Genomic DNA, 6,288 nt, shown 5'->3' with positions numbered 1-6,288 from the left:
TGTGTGTGTGTGTGTGTGTGTGTGTGCATATGCAAAACTTGTGCATTTGTGTGTTTGACGATCTTCAAAAATAAGTAAAACTTATTTTTAGAACAGTTTTAGGTTCATAGCAAAATTGAGCACACAGAACGGAGAGTTTCCATGTACTGTCCTCGGTGTCAATGGCTGATGCTAGGGAATGCATCCCATGACAGCTGAGCCCCCTTGACACCTCATTAACACCCGAAGTTTATAGCCCACACTAGCACCCACCAGTACAGTATCAGGCAGTAGCCTTAGATTTTCCCACTAAAGTCTCCTTAGTCCAGCCTGCCTTCCCTTGGAAGTAGTGCATTTTTTTTACTGTCCAGGGTCTCATAACTGGAATGTGTTCTGCAGGCCTTTTCATGCCTCTCTTAATCTCTCTTTTCTTTTCTTTTTTTTTTTTTTTTTTCAGTACCAGGGATTGAACTCAGGACCCTGTGCTTGCCAGGCAAGCACTTATTCTACTGAGCTATCTCCCTGGCCTGCTCTTTTTTTCTCTCTCTTTCTTTCTTTTTTCTTTTTCTTTTTTTGTATCAGAGATCAAGCTCAGGACCTTGTGCTTGCCAGGCAGGAACTTATGCTGCAGAGCTGCCTCCCCAGCCCCCTTAATTCTGAATGAGTCTCTTTGGACTGACTTCATGCATTCTGTTGTGCCGTGCATACTTTGGTCTCCTGGGTTATTTATTGGGGCTCAATCTCTCAGTTTTTTTCAGGACTGAATCCTCCATGTCTGGATATTCCATAGCATCTTGATCTTTCACCTCCTGAATGACATCTTAATTACTTACATGGTTTTTAAAAATTAATTAATTATTTGATACAGAGTGTCGCTATGCAGCTCGGACTCATAGTGATCCCCTGTCTCAGCAGCCAGATTTCAGTAGCTGGCATGGCTTCGGGACCAACACAGCATACAGTACCAGGGATCAAACTCCAGACCTTGTGCTTGCCAGGCAGGCGCTTAGACCGCCGAGCTATCTCTCCAGCTCTTCCATGTGTTTTACAAATAAACCTGCTATAAACATTCACATACAGATACCGTTTTCACCACTTTGGGTAAATACCAAGGACAGTGGTTGCTGGATCAGTCCAGGAGAGTACATTCAGTCTGCTAAGACGTTGCCCAGCTGTCTTCCAAAGTGGCTGGGCCATTCCGTGTTCCCATCAGCAACAAATGAGACTTCTTCTAGCGCCCCACCCCCGCCCACGGCAGCATCTTCCAACCCTCTGTGTCCTCGAGCTGTATTTTTTGGTGCTCTGGACATCGGAACTCTCAGCCTCTCTCCGGGGAGTCTGCAACCACGCGTCCACCACAATTCTGGCTAACCCACCCTGGCCCTTTTCAAGGCGGGAGCGGGGGTCCGCTCTGTCACTCAGATCTGTTCTTGTCATCCATTGGCTTCTTCAGTTTTGGGGGTGGTATTCTGCTTTGTGACCCCATTCCTCCCATGGGGATCTGAGGAGAGCTGGTGGGTGTTGAGTTTGCTTAGCTGTTCCTTTTTTGTGAGTGGGAGCGATGCGCCCCAAGCTTCCTGCACACAGGACAAGAGACAGAAGCCAGACTGCTGGTTTCCAAAGTCACCTAAAAAGCGATGAACTGCAACTGGGGAGATGGCTCAGTAGAATAAATGCTTCTCTGGCAAGCGCAAGGATTAAGTTCAATCCCCCCTTCTGAAAAAAAAAAAAAAAAAAAAAAGCAGCAGTGAGCTGGGACGTTCTCGCTCAAGCGTAATATTTTGGGTTGTTGGGATGGGTAGTACACAGATTTGTAACTCCTCCCCCGCCCCATTTTGTTGAATTATAAATGTAAAACTAAGCTGTCTGGTGGAAGTTTCAAAGGTGCCATTATTTGGGCTGATGTATTTCTGCATACGGGAATGGCATTAGTGGAAAGTAGAAGAATCCCAGGGCAGGATGACCTCTGCCGGTACCCAGCTGAGGGTCAGCAGGGAGCCCCTGCTTTTCCTGAGCCCATTTTTTCCCCTGGGGTTTTTGGGATTTATGGGGAGTTGTGGTGAGGATTACAGGTGATTTGTATAAAGTACATTACAGAAACCATATTCACAGTCACCTTATATATCGTAAGAAGGACACTTCGTAACTCATTAGAGAAGCGCGTTTTCCTACTTCCTTCAGCATGCAAAGAGCATAAGCAAACATTCGCGGACTCCCACAAGCATGCGGGGACCCAGCAGACGGAACCAGGGAAGGTGGTTCTGGTAGCCAAGGCAGGCGACTCAGAAAACCGCTCGTTATTCAGGTCTGGTGCGCAAGTCTGCGAGTTTGGCAGAAGGCAAGAAGGCCAGAGGGTGGCTTTGTCCTGGGAGCTTTAGCTGGGCTGGGAAGCTTTTCCCTTGGGAAAGTCGGGAGAGAGGAAAGCGAGCGAGAAGGGGCCAGGGAGAAGGCGCTGGCGGAAAGCGGTGAAGTGGCCAGCCGGAGGGCAAGTCACAGCCAGCTTAGACGCGCCGCTGACATCAGTCTGGGGCCTGCTCAGCGCCCCGCAAGCACCCCGTTCTGCAAAGTGAGAAGATCCCCTCTCTGGCCTTCAGTCCCCACTTTCTGAGCACCTCCCCACCTTGGAGGGGAGTATGATACTTCTGCTTGTGACAGGTAGCTCTCATGATGTCTGGAAAAGGACTAGTGTGTTTTTAGTCTGAATAATGCTTCATAAGAACAGCCAAGCTGGGCATGGTACAAAGGCTTGTGACCCCAGCTGCTCAGGAGGCTGAGGCAGGAGGATTAAAGCTGAAGGCCAGCCAGTACTGATTAGAAACAGCTGGGTGGCACTTCGGAGGCGGAGTGCCGCCTAGCACATATGTAGTCCTGGGTTCAGTCTCCCTTTCCCTGACGACCCCCAAAATCTAGGATGGGCTGGGAGAAGCAAGATATGAAACAGGGTGTTTGGGTGATTAGGCACCATCGTGCTGCCATGGGATGGGGTACCAGGTGCTCTCCCTGAAGAGGTGGAGACCTCAGCTCACCGTCCGCCTCCACTCACCTTTCATTCATCCTAGAAAAGCATTTCAGGGACATCGCTGCGAGGTGAGGGTGGGCGGGTTGATAAGGCAGAGGTGGGGAGTGGGGAGGTGACGTCACCCTGAGTTACTAGTTCTGCAGGTTATAAGGGGCACAGCTGCGAGGAAGCCACAGATCAGTTTGCTGACACAAGTACGTGACCAGCATTTACGGGGCAGCAGGAGCCGGTCGGGCTCTGCTTGGCCATCATGGCAGCTCTGGTTTGCGAGGTAGCTCTGGGAGGAGTTTTTGTTGCAGCAGGGGGCACCTTGGCACCCCTGAGCTGCTTGGAAGCCGACGTGACCACAGGTTTGTGGCCAAGACTGGAGGCTGCAGGGAGCCCACTGGCAGGAGAACTCTCCTGTGCATCTCTTAGCTTTGTGTCCTCAGCCTTGAAGGGGCGTGAAGCAGGGCATGGATGCTGAGGGCTCAGCCTTGCACTGCCACGTGCTAGACACTCAGTCTTCCAAATGCTGAGCTGAGCGAGGATCGGATCCCCAGTCTGAGGCTAGTGAAGGAGACAGCTCCGAAGCACAGGTCAGCCTTGGTTCTGGTTTTTGTCACCTGTTGGGCACCCATAGGTCCAAATGAAGAGTCATTGTTTCTTAGCAAAAGCTTGCTTTTAGGTTCCTGACTGTCTCAGAAGAAAACCCAAACCATGCTTTTAGTGGGTAAGAAGTTAAGGAGCCAGGAGTTTTTTTCCCTCTGTCCCACAGCGGTCTCTGTCTGCATCACTGTCCCCAGGAAGAGAAGCCAGCATCCTAGTGGTGTCCCTCTCTAATCTGGCCTCGAAGTGGACAGGGAGGGGAGGAGACTGAGAAGGACCCGGAACAAACTGGACAAGGTTGCAGCCGACCTGTTCTAGAGAGGGCCTTGCGAGCTGCGTCTAAGGGTGGATGGCGCACAGCTGGGACGGCGACCCAGCCCAAGACAGCGCTGTGCTGGTGATGCCAGCCTGCTCCTCAGCCGCCCCTGCTGCTGCCCCGTACACAGCTCCCCAAGTGGCCCAGCGCCGCCTCAGCAGGGCATGGCGAGCTCTCCTGGTTTTGGTTTTGGCTGGTCTACTTGTTAAGCACTCGGGATTAAACTCTGGGCCTGTGCTCTGAACTTAATCCTCAGCCCTTTTCATTTTGTATTTTGAGACCAGGTCCTGCTCAGTTGCTAAGTTTTGGAGGCAGGGATCAAACTCGCAATGTTCCGGTCACAGCCCCCTGCATCCTCCTTCTTCGTATACACAGTGCCAGGCACAGATCCATGCACACCCCCATGGACGATACGCAGCCTCTCGCAGCACCCAAATTTCCTGGGGAGGGAGCAATGAGGAGAAAATGTCTAACGGAGGGCCGGGGAGATGGCTCAGTGGAATAAGCGCTTCCCTGGCAAGCGCAAGGGTGTGAGTTCAATCCCCGGTTCCGCCAAAAAAAAAAAAAAAAAAAAAAAGCAGAGAAGGGAAGAAGAGGCCAAGAGGGACCCTACCCGGCTCTGCCCTCCCTCCTAGGTCCCCATGCAGGTGGCCTTTTCCTTCGTTCATGACCAGCAAACTCTAGCCAAGTTCGGGACACTAGTTCTGCAGGTTATCTGCCCTCTGGGTTTTCACAGACTTTGTCATTTACTCCCGAGAGTGCACGGTCTTGGCGGGAAATCGAGCACAAGAGAGACCTGTCTCCTGTGCACGTAGGCCTGGAACCGTAACTGTTCATATTTCCCCGGTTTTAACAGTCAGCCTGGAGCCCAGTACTGCGTGGGACAACTATGCATTGGGTGTTCGTATGGTCCCCACTTTCCAGGGGAAGGAACGGGGTTCGGGGGGCAAGTCGCGAGACTTGCTAAGGACGCCCAGCTAGCTGCACAGCACGGGAGCAGGCGCTGACGGTGTTCCTTGCGTTCGGCCAGCAGAACACGGCTCTGCCTTTCTGCCCTCGCACATAAGCTGCCATGGCAGTGAACGCGTTTGTTACTCTACGATCACGCACTGGTGTCACCCGCGGGAGCATTTTACCATTCCTTCCCAGCGCACGCAACGGGGCAGACACCGAACAGGGTCAGAATGCACTTTCGCTTTTACTCTTTGATCAGCTGGGCCCCCAGGCCAGCTGCGTAACCTCTCCAGCTGCTGTTTTCTTCTCTCTAAAACTAGTAACACAGGCTCAGCATCCTGGTTAACAGGCAAAGGCAAAGGAAATCAATTACCAGGCCCATCATAGGGGACCTCCAAATACTTTCCTGAGAGGACCATGAGAAGACTAGAATTTATCTTTTTTTAAAAAATGTATTTTCGGGGCTGGTGAGATGGCTCAGTGGTCTAACCATGGTTCAATCCCCCAGCACCACATGCCAGCCAGCCCTGCCCCCTGGTGGGCTGAGCTCACCACACAGACACACACACACACACACACACACACACACACACACACACACACAAATAAATAAATTTAAAAAAATGTATTTTGTACAGGGTCTCACTACGCAGCTCGGAATCATAGTGATCCTCCTGTTTTCAGCCTCCCCAGCACTGGGATTACAGGCATGTGCCACCACGCCTGGACTGGGTCACCAGCTCAGCCTGCTCAGGGCAAGGATGGTGTAGCATGTGGTGCCAGGGTCGAACCTGGGGTCCCTGTGCTTGCCTAAGCAGGTGCTTAGTCTGCTGAGCTATCTAACTGGCCCTTAGAACTTACCTTTTTTTTTTTTTTTTTGGTGGATCCGGGGATTGAATTCAGACCCTTGTGCTTGCCAGGAAAGTGCTGACTCTACTGAGCCATCTCCCCAGCCCCCAACTTACCTTTATAGGTTGTTCTAAATACGCAGTCATGGTTACTGTATTTCTACCAATATCTTTCCAATGCATTAATATTAAAGAGTTCTCTAGCACTTCCTACAAGCTTTACCAGAAATACCTAATTAAATACTTGTTTGCCGGGCCGGCCCTGTCCCTGGGGCCCACTGAGAGGCAATTGAGACTGGGTGTGGTGGCGCGCGCCTGTAATCCCAGCTCTTGGGAGGCTGTAAATAGGCAGATCAGTATGAGTCCCATCTAGTAATGAGCCCCTGAACACCCTGTAGGCCCTTCCCTAAAATAAAATAAATACTTTAAAAAATTATAGTGTAAAGTTAATGTCCTATATAATCTGAGACAGTATCAAAAAAGCCAGGTTAGGGCTGGAGAGATGGCTCAGTGGTCTAAAGCACCTACTTAGAACAAGCTTGGCAAAGCACAGAGGCCGCGGTTCGATCCCCCAGCACCACATG

This window comes from Octodon degus, unplaced genomic scaffold, assembly GCF_000260255.1.
Source record: "Octodon degus isolate 3935 unplaced genomic scaffold, OctDeg1.0 scaffold00077, whole genome shotgun sequence".
Classification (NCBI taxonomy): Eukaryota; Metazoa; Chordata; class Mammalia; order Rodentia; family Octodontidae; genus Octodon; species Octodon degus.
This window is presented reverse-complemented; position numbering follows the sequence as displayed.